Below are 14,719 nucleotides of genomic sequence, written 5' to 3' on the forward strand. Positions count from 1 at the left end.
ATAAGCCTGGTTGCTCTTGCTTCCATTTACCAGCTTCTTCCTCTGGTTTAGGAGGCCCATCTGGAGGGCTCATGGTTTGGGTTAAGGCAGCTCTTAATTGTAAGATTACCCACCATCTCTGTCCAACACCAGATTTAATGAGACTCTCCATTAAGGGCTTGAAGGGCAATAACACCTGGGAACTCTTTAATATCTATGCTAGAGGCACTCAAGGGGGGGCTAAATCTTCAACTATTTCCATTCTCTCTGAAGTGCTTCTCTCTTGTCCGTCAGATTCCTTTGTTCTGGTCGGCGGCGACCTAAATTGTTCACTTGAACTTTTGGCGGCAGATGATATTTTGGGAATTCATGACGAGGATGTCAGATGGGGCATACCATCTTTGTCAATTATGTCAGTGAAGAAATTGTCGCCGTTGGTCTTTCAATTGAATGCCCTAACGTTGGAATTTAGGTTAAGAGCGGTTAATGGACGTACGTCCTCTGATGTAATGGGAGCAAATACATATAACAGGATCTCTTGTCTGAGTAGAATTGATTATATATTGGTGGACAAGAGGTCATGGAAGTTCGTGAATTACATGATCATTATACCATCTATGGACAGTGATCATAACTCCTTATCCCTTACAATGACGGAAATGTGGGAAATGAAGGATCCCACTCCCACTACTAGACCTAGGATGTTAACAAAGGCAATCATACCATCTAATTGAAACAGGTTCCTTAAATGGACAAAATTCGTTTTGAATGATCAAAGATTAAGAACCTTAGCGGAAATCCTAAGAGATCAGACTCTTAGGCTTTCTGCAGCCTGTAAGAACGAGGTTGGGCCCCCAGCTGTGGAATCAATTTATGTTGATACAATAGACATGATTGGCTCTCTATTTGTAGAGCCTTCATTCATTAAAAAGCGCCCTACGAGCGGCAAGCCAGTTGAGAAGTGGTTTGACAAAGACTGTAGAATGGAAAAAAACTGCTTGATACTTGCCATCAAATCCAATAATCCTGTTGAGGTTCGGTTGGCGAGATTACAGTATAGGCGAGCTATCATAGAGGCGAAGAGGATATTGGAAGAATCACATTGGGACAGTCTAAAGGAAGCGAGCCAGTCCAAGAACGGTGAGCTTTTTTGGGCTTTGGTGAGAAGATCCAATGGTCATGACTCAGACCAAATTCCTAACCACATAACTTATTAGGAGTGGTTTGAGCACTTTAGGAAACTATATGTAGGAGAGGAGGCTAGCGGTAGATCAGGGTCCTCTAGCCGTTTTTTGGCAGCCACACCAATCGTCCAGGGTTCCTTTATCAAGATAAGGAAAAAAGAGGTTGTGGCTGCTATAAATAAGATTGTACCTGCTAAGGCCCCGGGACAAGATGGTATACCGGGTGACTTATTCTGGGCTAATGCTGAGGACTGGGCCACTATTTTGTATTCCTTATTAATGCTCTGCTGGAAGGATGTCCGGTTCCAAACTCCTGGAAAGGGGCTGAAGTAATTCCTATTTACAAGAAAGGGTCCAGGGGGGGCTCAGCCAACTATCGGCCATTAAGTCTTATAGACGCTAGTCAGAAGGTGGTTGGCAGGGTCCTCCTGAAGATGATCCTCTCATGGGCCGAGGAGAATAACATTATTTCGCAGTTTCAGGCGGGCTTCAGGGCTTGCACAAGCACTATAGACCAGGTATTTAGGCTGGCACTTGTACACTGGAAGGTGGTTACCATAGCCAAGGGTGTTCTTTATTTAGCATTTATCGATCTAAAGACTGCCTTTGACTTGGTCCCCCAAGACAGCCTATGGCTGGTCTTGCAGGAGATGGGGTTTCCCCTACCTACCTTGAACCTCCTGGCACGCTTGCATGATGGAAATTATGCCTGCATTAGATGGGGTACGCAGGCACAAAAAACAGATAAAATCCCTGTAAATAGAGGAGTCCGTCAGGGATGCGTATTGGCGCCTACCCTATTCACGCTTTTCGTGAATGGGGTTGTTTCCTTTTTGCTTGAAATTAACGCTGACGCTCCAGTTTTGGCGGGTGACAAAGTCCCCGCCTTACTCTTTGCGGACGATACATTGCTAGTATCAAAAACTCCTGCAGGATTACAGAAGCTGCTGGATCGTTTCTGCCTGTTTTGTAAAACGAGGGGTTTAGTCATTAACACTTCCAAAATAAAGGTTCTTTATTTTAATCCTAGCAGATCGGCTAAATCCACGCTGGTTCTTGATGGGGTGCCTCTAGAACGTCTCAAAGAGTTTGACTACTTGGGGATTAGAATCTCCGACAAGTTCAAATGGCAGCCACACATTGATAAAATGCCTTTAAATCATAATTGGGTAGTGGGGGTGTTAGGGAGGGAATATCGCGCCTCAACCACTAGGCCCATTGCCCCTGCCTTGGAAATCTATGCTGCAAAGGCTGTAGGCTGTGCCTTAAATGGAGCCGAACTCTGGGGTTTTGGTTGTGTAGACGTGCTAGTCACTGCAGAAAACAAGTTTTTTAGGGAACTTGTTTCGCTCCCTAGGGGCACTCCAACTAAGCCACTTCTGAGTGATTTGGGGCGTCGTTCAATCAAGGACCTAATTATGTTGCGACCTCTTTTATACTGAGCTCGGCTATGGCGCACCCCAGAGCTGGCCAGATATGCCGACGGCCTAAGAGAGGTAATGAACCTTCAAGGATCCCACAAGATTGGCTTGCTAGTAAATGTAAAAAAGCTCCTTCTGGATACTGGCCTCAAAACTACATGGGAGTCTGGGGTTGCGCTGACCAAGGCAGAAACCAATAGAGCCTTTTGGGCATGTGTTGATAATCAGGAACATAGGGACCCTAATCTGGGCAGGCTGACTGACGCATTTCATCAGTACAACCAAGTGCCTCGTCTAGAGCCTTATCTAGATTTTATCCAGAAGCCGAGAGACAGGGCTCTCTTTATCCAGTTTAGAATGGGTACCCTTCCTCTTTGTGATCGTACAAGTAAATGGAAGCCCTCACACCAAACGCCCATGTAGTGCCCAAATTGTGTAGGTGTTACTGAAAATATTCCTCACCTTTTTTTTGTATGCCCAGCTTACACCAAACCTAGACTGAAGTGGCTTAAACCTGTATGCCTACATCTTGAGACCAGGAACCATTCTGTTGCTCTTAGAATACTCCAAGCGGATGCCAGTACAACCTTGGCCTGCGGGGTGGCAACATTTTTAAACTGGGCTTGGTTGATAAGACTGAAGGCTATATGATGAATTGTATAATTAACTATTCTAAACCTCATCAAAGCTGTTATAGTTTAATACATTTTTTAACACATCATTGTAAAAATGTTCAGATGAAATTTTTTCTTTTAAGGTATTTATTATGAAATCTGTTTTAAATTGTAAAAGTGTTTTTATGATATTTTATATTGAAATAAAGATTTGTTGATTGATTGTTGCACACACAGAATTAGCCTTTCAAATCTGTCTCAGGTATGCCACTGCAGGGCCTGTATGTGCAGTTTACTGCTACTTCAACTTGGCATTTAAAACTACGCAGTAAGCCTTATACTCCCCTTTTATTATACATAGGTCACACCTAAGGTAGGCCCTAGGTATCCTAAAGGGCAGGGTGGTTTGTACGTAAAAGGTAGGGCATATACTTAAATTTTTTGTATGTCCTGGTAGTGACAAACAGCATATTTAATTTTTCACTACTGTGAGTCCTACTGCTCTCATAGGCTAGCTTTGGGAATTCCGTTATATCATTTTAAGTGGTAATTTCTGATCAGAAAGGAGTAGCTTTTTCACGTTTGGTATTTTTAGAATTGTAATGATAAATCCTCCTTACTGGGGAAGTTTGATTTCACATAACTGTTTTAGAAATGCCACGTCTAGAAAGTAGGCATTTCTCTGTTCTTATTACTCTTTGTGCCTGATAATCTGTCTCCAATACACATCTGGGTTGCGTGAAAGCTGCACTTTTTGCATTTCCTCTAGATAGCCACATTACAGGAAAGGCTGTGTGTGAAACGGATACCTCTGCATTCATCTGCATACTGATAGCCTTCCTTGGCAGGAAGGGTGAGATGTAGTTCACACTTAAATCTGAATAGGCTAAGTCCTTCGCTCACTCAAAGGGTTTACCTCCTAGTGGTAGTATGGAGCCACAGCTTGCCTGAAAGGGATTGTTGTGCACATCAGAGAACTTTTTTAAGTCTGCTCCTACATCAAAGGCACTTTGGGGTTTACGTACTGGGGCTTTCACCCCATCTAATCAGACACTTGTGGATCTTGAACCGGACCTCTTTCAGAAGAAGAACTGTGCTGCTTAAAGAATTCACTTGGGCTGCTTTTCTAGAAGGACTCCTGCCTAATTTTTATGCTGCTACCTGCCGCTCTCTGCCTGTGCTGAAGGAGAGCTGAACTCTGCCTTCCATCCAAAGTGATCTCCAAGAGCTTGCTCGTACACTGGACTCTGCCTTCTGTGTGTCACACCCTTGCCTGAGGTGCCTCTCCAGTTCTAGACCTCAGAAGTAGGTGCTATAGCTGTCTTGCTACAAAATGTATGTATCTCCTGTCAGCATGTAGCTGAACCGATGCATTGGCACGGTTGCTGGAGTAAAATTGGCACATCGCCTCAGAACCAGCACTTGACCTTCAGATATAAACACATCAGACAGCCTGGTGCAGCTTGGTGAGATTGAAGCATCATCTTGACTGCATGGCAAATGTTGGCATGTGATTTGACGCATCTCAACTACGGCACCCATTTTTGGAACTGACACATCTTCTTCACTGCGCAGAGAAGAGTGACACATCCTGCGCCTACAGGACTCAACGTTGACATTGACGCATTTCATTGCTTGTGACCAGGAAATGTACTTTGTTCACTGAGGTCTGCATGTGTCCTGTAACTGGGCTCTGCTCAATCGCAGTTGAACCAAACCTTGACTTTATCCTGGTCCAGTTCGACATACAGTAACCTTTTATGCGCTAACTGCTTCTAAGCACTTTACTGTCTTTATTCTTTAAAAATGTAATATCTTCACTTCTGCCTATTGGGCTTTTGGGTTTTGGTCTTGTTTTGTTTATAGTATAACTATCTATTGTTATAAATCGGTGTGGAGTCTTTTTGTGGTGTTTTCATTGTGTTGCTGTGTGTGTGTCCACTGTAGTGGGATGGGTGAGAGGTTCCATGCGCTGTCTCTGAGTAGAGGGAGTGGGGTTGAGCTGAGCCCCAGGGTGCCTGAAACCCAGTCCAGACCTGGTTGCTTCCAGGAGAGAATGCCAGGAGGGGGCCTAGTCTGTATCGGGAGGCCATCCCTTGAGAGGGATCACAGGGTGTCAGGAGAATGGGGGGGCTGCTGTCCCAAGTGTCCCACTAGTTCCGATGTCTGGCAGCACCACTCCAAGAGGAATTGTGCATAAGTCCAGACTGAGGGGTAAGGGGTGGAGACAGTCCCCAGTTCAAGGACCAATGGGTCAGGTGTTTCAGGCTCTGAGGTCAGAGCACCCTAGGACAGACCCTGGTGAAGCCACTTCTGGCCTGTGGGGGTCTTCATGCACTGTCAGGTGGACAGGAGACTGGAGACCAGTGCCAGGCAAACTTTCACACAACTCATGAGGAGTGTGTTTCCCAGAAGGGCGGTGGGTGTATTTCCCAGAAGTCATGGCATGCTAGGCAAAGGTCCAGTCTAAGAGTACTGACCCTGGTTTGGAGGGCCCAGTGTCCCCTCTGACCTGGAGGAAGAGGCGACTACTAGCAGTGCCCCTACAAGCTGGTAGGTACCGCTCCAGGTAGGCAGGCACAGAGCCCCAGGAGGTGGGCAGGGAGAGGCCTGCCTCACCGCTAATCCCTGTCCAGCCTATGGGTACAGACCCTAAACTGGTGTATCAGTTGCAGGATGGCACCCCTGAACTGGTGGAAGAAGTGTGCAGGACACGTGTTACAAGTCCCCTGACAATTCTGTATTCTGGGTACCGCTCTAGGTGGGAGTGTGTAGAGCCACAGGAAGGAGAACAGGGTGTGGGAAAGTGCATCTGAGTCTCTTGGCCAATCTCAGGTTACAGACCATGGGCTGGTGGGTCAGTGTGAGGATGCTTTGGAGAGTGGACAAAGGCTGCCAGGCCCCTGAGGCTAGTGACCCCCAAGCTCTAGTTCCACAGTGGTTAGAGAGCCCTGAGAGGCATGTGACCTGGCTCTCATCACTGACAGCTGCCAATGGACAATGTATCTTGTATATTATGATTATTAGAGGTTATCCATGATTGTCATATTTGATTTACTGGTTAGTCCCTAGCAAAGTGCACTGATTGTGCAAGGGCCTATAATTTAAACGCTAATAGTGGGCCTTCAGCTCTCATTGTGCCCCCTACACAAGTAGCCCTTCAAATTTGTCTCAGACCTGCACTGCAGTGTCTGTGCATGCAGTTTTCAACTGCCATGTCGACCTATCAAGTGCACACATTTGCCAAGCCCTTCCCTACCATTTTTATACATATAAGGCACACCTCAGGTAGGACTAAGATATCCCCAGGGGCATGGTGGAGTGTGTGTGAAAGGTAGGACATGTGTTGGTCTGTTTCACATGTCCTGATAGTGAAATACTGTGTATTTTGTTTTGCACTGTTAAAAGGTTGTCTGTCCCAGAGGTTAACATGGGAGCTGCACTATAACATCTTACAAGTGTAACTTTCCATTGGGACACAATAGAGAAATGGCGTTTAGACTCACTGAACTCAGAATTTACTAACACGTCTTTTAGTAAAGGTCGCTTTTAAATTGTGTGTTTGAAAATGCAATTTTTAGAAAGTAGGTATTTTCTTATTCATCCATTCTGTGTGCATCTGCCTGTTTGTGTATTCACTGTTTGGTTTTGCAGTGACAGGAGTTGGAGATGTGCATTCACTCACAAGGGAGGTTGAGGTGTGAACTGCCTTGCCTGGGTGGCACATGGCTGGGCTGAATAGACCTGGTATGCATTTAGAGTGATGGGAGGAGTTTTCACTTGCTCCTGAATAAGCTGTATCTCCATTGCAGAATGCTGTCTTCACATCCTATAACAAAACTGGACCATGGAGGACAGAACTGGTATTTACTGAGCTCAGACTCTTGAGACAAAGACTTCAAAGGTGAAAATGGGATATAAATATTAGATCTTGAATCCCAGGACTTCAGATCGCTTCTGTATTCAAGAGGAACCTTTACCAAGGAGAAGAGCTGGAGAACTGTAATGAGGAGTACTGCCCCTGTGCTGTGTTGCTTTGGTGGGTTGGCCTGCAGTTGCTGCTTCTGCCAAAGAGAAGACAAAGACGGGAACTTTGCTGTGAACCTGCGTGAAAAGAATATCCAACAGCGTGTGTGTACTTGCCTTCTGTTCTGACATCTCAGGGACACAAAGACTTAACCTGCAACCTTCTGACCAGCACCTGGACTCCTCTTTGGACTCCTGTATTCAAAAGAGTGCCAATTCCAGTTACTGGACCCCAAATTGAATTGTGTAGTTGGTGCTGCAAAGCAAGAGGAACAACTCTCATGCCGTCAGCGTCGCCACCAGTGAAGCCGTGACCCACACTGAGGCCAGGGACACCGCTCGCAAAGTGCATAACGCATCTCCCCACCTGCACTTCTGCTCTGATGCCCGTTTGACACCTGTCGGCACCTGCAGTTATTGGCTTCACCACGCTGTAATTTACAGCATGGTGAGGAACATGCACAGGCTCCTTGTCTCTATCTGAGCGCCAAACCACGGTGCCCAGACCAATCAAAACGCTGCATTGCAGCGTTGTGATTGGCTATGGGGAGCCTTGTTACTTCCTTGTTCGGACCTCGCCAAGAAGAGCAGCAACACGACGGAGAGACGACGGTCAATGAAAATAGAAGTGTTATTATTTTTTTCAAACTGCCCCCCCTGCCTCACTCCTCCCGTTCCCTACCCGCCGCCTACTGACGAAGGTGACTTCATGAACTCTTCAACGTGGCATCACCTCACCAGAACCTATGCCTCATCGCTGATGTAGCCTAAATTCTCCTGTCCTGGACTCGCCACCTCGCCTCCTCACAGACTGGATGCCTTGCTTGTCTCATGGCAGAAAGGAAGGGTCCCTACTTGGACAAGTGTGCATACCTATGCACACTAGAGATTCACATTCCTAACACTCCAGGGGCCACATTACAGAAAAGGCGCATTTTAATTGTTTGCTCCAGGCGCAAATTTTAAAAGGTGTGCCCTTCATAAATTATGAAAATGCGCATTATTATGATACATGGACTACCCTCAGGGCAGCTGCGAACTCAAGCTGCCCTTCGGGCAGCACATTCTGATCAAAAACAGTGCAGGTGGCAACTCGTCTGCACTTTCAAAGGGAATATCTGTGAGGTTCATGGAACCCCCAGTCCAACCTCCAGAGGACTGCTTTCAGGGGGCGCACTCACAGTGTGCCTCCTTCTAGGTGGCACACTGTGCGGTGCACCCCCTGAGAGCTTCTTTGCGTCTGTGCCCATGTTTGTAATACAGCGTGGGCGCAGAGCCAAACGGATTCCCTCATTAGCATGGGACACGCCCCCATGCAAATGAGGGAACACCCCCTGAAGGCTAGCGCTGGCCCTTTATGTGCGCCAGCACTATCCCATTACAGAAGAGTCGCACACGCGGCTGCTGTCCCTTCAGTAAAACCGAAATGCCCAAGGGGCCCTCAATGTGGGCGAATACGCCCTTCTTTGCACCACGAGGGCACTTTCTGTAATACGGCCCCTGCAATTTGAGGATTTTCCAATACGTTCCAACTGGTAATCAGACTCGCTGTTTCCCCAACGCAGCACTGAAATAAAGTCCCCAATCTTGCGAAAATTGCAAGTATTTTTAAAAACCAAGCGCAACTTTCTTTAACAACCTGATTCTTTCCTTCGAAGTGAGAGATAAACAAAACACCTCGTATCACGGTGTTTTATGCACGTGCTCGTTGCGTTTACTTCCCATGCGCGACTCACAAAGTGTTGCTGCCACGGAAACTTGCATTATGCATATTCTCGTGATTTGCTGGGGCTTTAGTGTTATAACAAAACCAAAAAGAACAAGAAGATGAGCATCGTGGAGTTTTACACATTCCTCCACGGTTTTCAGATTAAATCACTGAATGAACGGCATTCTTCTTTGATTTTCTTCCTTTGTACAGTCTGCTCTGCAGGCTTGGACAAACTACCCGAAACAAACGCGCTAATTAATTAGCTGTAGCCAGCATTTTATCTCGTACGTTTTCTTCAGGGCGGAGGATGTCCTTTGAAATCAAGAGAAATCGATGAATTAACATTTGACGGTTTATTTTTAGACACGGCGGAGGCGGAGAGATTACAAACTGATGCTTAAGAGAGCAAATTAGCACCTCCAGTAAAAACCCAATTGATGAGTAGGTAATTAAAGTCTAGATATGCTTTTTCATGTTTTATTAGTGTTATCTTTGACAGCTTTAAAAATGTCCCTTGCTATATAATTCGTAGGATTCACATAGCGGGAATCTATCGTAGCTGGCCTCTATACCATGGCTGAGTCGCGTTAATATAAAGTCTCAGAGAAACATGTTATGAAACATGGGAGCAGATGTAGGTTATTACTTCATAGCTGCCCGTGTGCTATTTATACGCATGGCGCTATCGTTTCCAGGGCACAATTGAAGAAAAAAGGAAAAGATTGACAACCTAAGAAATGACATTTTAGAATTTAAAGGTGCTTTTTTTCTGCAGTAGAAACACTCCGTTCCCCGAAAAAGAGACGTCCATTCTCAAAACACAATACATGGTTTCAACACTACGTTTCTGTTCTGCTGCATAATTTTTAGGTTAAATGCGAAAAAAACTCTTTCAAGGACTGCATTCCACCCGCTTTCAATGTCCACCTGTTGTTTCCTGATTTAGGCACACTGATAGAGTGGTGCTCAAAGCAGGCTACTGCAGGGATGGGAGGCGGATGAAAGATGTCTCTTGCATGGCAGGCAAAGTTAAGGCCTAACGCCAGTATTGCAGGGCCCTTTAGCAATGTAAATGAATGCATGAATTAGTCCATTATTGTGTCAATTAATAAAAAACTGGTAAAATAAACACTGATTAAAAACACTGAATTGCGTGAATATTTTAAGACTACTATTATTAAAATATAATTATAAAACCACGATGTTTGTAATACCAGTAAAACCAGAACAGGAGTTTTTAGGACCACCCCGTGTGAGCAGTTACTTTCCAAAGTCCAGTCTTTTTATTTCGGTTTGCAAAACATTTATATGCTTGCCATACCGAGCTAAATCCATCGATCTGATGGTGCTTTGAAAAATGGCCCACGCATCTTTAGAAGTATAGATTCCCTGCGTTAAAAACATTGGGGCAGATTTACAAGCCCCTTGTGACACTTTTACACCGCAGTTGTGTCACTTTTGTGATGCAGCAGGGGCGCAAATAATGAGCCACTTTGCAACATATGCACAACCTGACGCATCTAGTGAGATGTGTCAGGTTGTAAAGCCCGACGCTACATTATACCTGCGTCAGGTATAATGTATGCAGGGTGGGCGTTCCGTCGCAAGGAAGCCCCATAAAAGTGACGCAACGAAATCTACAAGATATCACTGAGTCTGCGTCAAATCCTCACGCCTGCTAAAGCGGCGATAATGTTACCGCCGTGCTTGATAATATGTCCCTATCTCCGTCTGCTTTTCGAGAAATGGTCTACACCTATTTTTTCAGCATTGTCTTGATAGCCTGAGGAGTTATGGACAATGTGGTTATGGTCTCTAGGGGAATCATTAGGTCTTTGGCAGCATCTTTTAGGTATGCTCCCCAGGGATTGTTTGGGTCCTTTGAGATCTTCTGCAATATCTGTTTTTCAGACCCTGAGTCTACTATGGTAAGTGAGTGGTAGCATTTACTATGAGACAACGTGCATTCCAGGTCTTGTCCGGTCACACCAAACTCAAGGTGAAGCAGTGATTGCCTTGTACGGTTAGGTCGATTAAAGATTCGTCTCGAAGCGGCGCACTGAATTTTGTCTACTGCAACGAACAGTTTTTGATGGAAGTCTAAATGGCCATAAGAAATAGTGGGTAGTAGTTTGCTCGTAAAACTCATAAGATTGATTAAGCAAACGGGTTGTATATATGTGAATTTTGTTTACAGAAAGCAAAAATAAGTTCTTCTGACCTTTTTCTGTGAGGTACTGTAGCTGTATGTTGAACTTGCAGTTGTTGGAAAGCCAAGCTTCAAAGTAATTGCATTTTGTAGTGTTGTTGACCTTCAGTTATCCAAGCCTCTATGTCTGTTTGTATTTATGTATGCATTTTCACAATATCGTGACCTTTGTCTTTCCTGCATTGGCTATAAGCTTGTTACTGACATTCTGTACATTAAGTTGGTCCAGTGCTCGCTGTAATACATCTCTGGTATGGTTGAGAAAAATTAAGTTGCCCACATATTGGAGTACAGGACGTCTATGTATGCCAATCCATAGAGGAACTGTTTTGTCTTTTGAAATTGCTTGACAAAAGTCAGTTGTGTAAAGGTTGAAAAAAATATGTGCTAGCGCACTCCTTGCTTCAAGCTGCAATTTGTTGGTATTTCAGATGTGGCCTTGTTCCCATTGCCTAGCTTGACACGGACGCCTGCATTAGAGTACAGGGAAATGATTGCCTTTAGGAGGGAGGGAAAGTACCTAGCTGTACAAGCTTTGACCATAGTATGTTCTGGTCCACACCATCAAATGCAGCTGAATAGTCTATGAAGCAGATGAAGAGGGGAGGACTGAAAGCCTGCAAGGTAGGGTGAACCGTATAGAATAAGGCAACCATGTTGTCTGTTGTTGATGATTTAGGCATGAACCTGGTTTGATAGTATCTGTTGAAGGATGGGTTATAGGTAGGGGTAAGTATGCTTGTACCACTATACCAATTAATGGATGTCACGTCAATTGTAGATCAATTACAATACTTTTGGTCAATGTCTATCTAAGCCTTTCTAGAGCCAATAGGGCCAGAGCACTGGTTGACTACTCATTTGCACATATACAACTTCCAAGATCATTGTAAAATGGAGATTTTAACCTCTGTAACATTGACTAGCTTCACTCAGCAAACCAACAATTAAATTCTAAGATTAAGTTTGAGGGAAACATGATTGACTTCATGTCCATACATAACCTAGCCCTTTTACAGCCAAACAAGCGCCCTGCAAGCCATAACATTGAGCACCCAATTGCATACATAGACATCCCTACTTTGAACTACAATTTTGTAAGTGGTACACTATAGAGTATTCACAAGGATCATGAAATTAAGAAACATAAACCCAGAGACATCGCAGCTATACACTTGAACTCCGTAGGGACTTTGCTGGGTGAATAGTCCCATGTATTATTAAGATGGCTCAAATGGGGCAAAATATGTTTATTAACGTTCAATCAATGGAGGATGACTTTCAGCCGGCCTACAAATCTGCTTGAACTTGCTCAGGGATTAATTATACTACCATCATGAAGTGACATTATGGAATTGCTGTATCAAACCTTAAAAGGAAGACATAAAATCAGTCGACTAAACAAAATTTACCTGGGCATTTAAAAAATGCCATGGCACATGGCAGATATATACGGAAATGTCTTGCTCTTTTCCAGCTGCCTGATCTACAAGGAAAATATGCTTGTATTAGGGTTTCTTGTAATAGCAGACTCAGATCAGGACGTTTTTGTATGGACTGAGGTCTGAGGCGCGGTGAGCTCTCCTTAGGATGCTTAAAGGGGAGTCTATTATATCAAAATCCCAGGTATTGTCCAATTTATGCAGAGATTTCACCACTGGCTTAATTTTGCACATTTCAATGCCCCATTGTTCAAATGCAGCAGCATTGAGATTCAGGTCACAATGGTCTCTTCTTGTTGAGAAGAGCAGTGAGATCATTCAAATTTTACTCTGGTTATTTCATCGGACTTCATATGTTTTAGAGATGGGAAATGCTGTGGTAGGCGCAGGATATTTGCTCTATTTAATACATCTCTTTTCCCCCTTAAGATATATAGAGAGATATAGCAGACGCAAGATGAATTGAGTCATGGTATTTTCAAGGCCCCTTATTGTATATGGTCCATGCAAATTATGGTTGTTGCCGTCCATTGGTGATTTCCAGTTAACTCCTATTATTATCTCTTAGTGGCTGCTTTGACAGCCATTCCAGGTTGTTCCTTTGTGTAGGTGGTGGGTTTAGCCCTGGTTGCGATGTCATCCCCACTGGCAATGTTCTTATTCTTATGGTGACTGAGCTAAACTGCCCTTGAATGTTGATGTTGCCCATCGTCAGCTGCCTGACGGTAGACAGATAGTCAGACTATTGCATTTTAATTTGGGATTTGAATACTCTTTGTGTGTCTCGTACAGTGCTTGTTTATGGTGTTTCAGGGGTCTGTGTCATAAGCGAACCGAGGCTATCAGGTGCGGTGCGCCCGTGGGGTACTAGATTACTATTACTCCGTAGGCTTGTAGTTCCATCACTGGGAGAGGTTTCAGATGTGTATTCATACTGCTTTTGAAGATAGTCAAAAATTGAAAAAGGTTTCATTTGGGCTGGGGCACTTTGATGGGCTGTATTAGCCAGCATTTATATGTGCAGCTTGTCTAACCCTTTGGAATGATTTTAAAAAGAAAATCGTTAGTATTATTTTCTTCCTCCTTTTGAGCTGTTTTATGGTTTGTGTGATTGGCAGTATCAGTGCTGTTATGGACTGTTGGTGCTCCACGTCCAGATCAGTCACTGACTTCAGCCCCTCATGGAATTATTTTAAGCCACGAGGGGCTAGGAATATATCAACGGGTTATTGGAATCCATCGTAAAGTTCATCCCTCCTAATTTAAGATGACAGATGTCGGTAGGCAACTGTGTTACAACTGTAGTAATTCCTTGGTTAGATTTATGCTGATTTGTCATCTTTAAATCTTACACCAGTTGTGTAAGTAGCTCTGGGAGGGTACACAGTTTGTTTACAATGGGAGCACATGCACAGCTCATACTGTTCCTATTTTTTTAAGTGCATGGTTCTTTATTTTAAGGTGGCAATTTGAGCGCCAATGCTAGCTATGGAGTTGTCTAATGACTGCATTAAATCAAATTAATAGTTAATCAGTTTATGCAATTGCTGTGTGAGCGCGTTTGTTGCAGCCAACAGAGATGAATACATTTACATGAGAATGGTTTTAGTTGAAGAACCACTGTTATGTATGGGAACAGACCTCTTGATGTTCATCCCAAAGGATAGGGCAATAAACAATTGTTCTATCACTTTTAAAATCTTGGCATTTGTATCCTTCAGGAGGAAGCTTATAGGCTCCCTTTGTTGAGGCTTCTTTGGCTCCAGTGAGGTGGAAGCCTTTCCATTTACAAAAACAACAACTAGTTCCTCTGAATTGTGTGCATGTTGTATTTGCGCCATCATTTCTGTAATTATGCCACGTTGAACCAGATATGTGGAGCTGGTAAGGAAAAATGAGATCATAGGTTAGGATGGAATGGCATAAGTTGTTGAAATGGGTGGAGGAAATGAAACTCGAAATATGCTCGGCAGTGCCACAATGGCACTACCAGCGTATTCCTGCACCCTTCTGCTGTGCTACAGCTGCAGGATCCTGGATCCCAGCGGAAATTGTAGTCCTGTGGCGTTTCGACCGTTACACTCAAAATACGGCGGGTGGACCCACAGTGGTGGCAGTGATAAGACTGCCACA

The sequence above is a fragment of the Lissotriton vulgaris genome, chromosome 6 (genome assembly GCF_964263255.1).
Source record: "Lissotriton vulgaris chromosome 6, aLisVul1.2, whole genome shotgun sequence".
NCBI classification, from domain to species: domain Eukaryota; kingdom Metazoa; phylum Chordata; class Amphibia; order Caudata; family Salamandridae; genus Lissotriton; species Lissotriton vulgaris.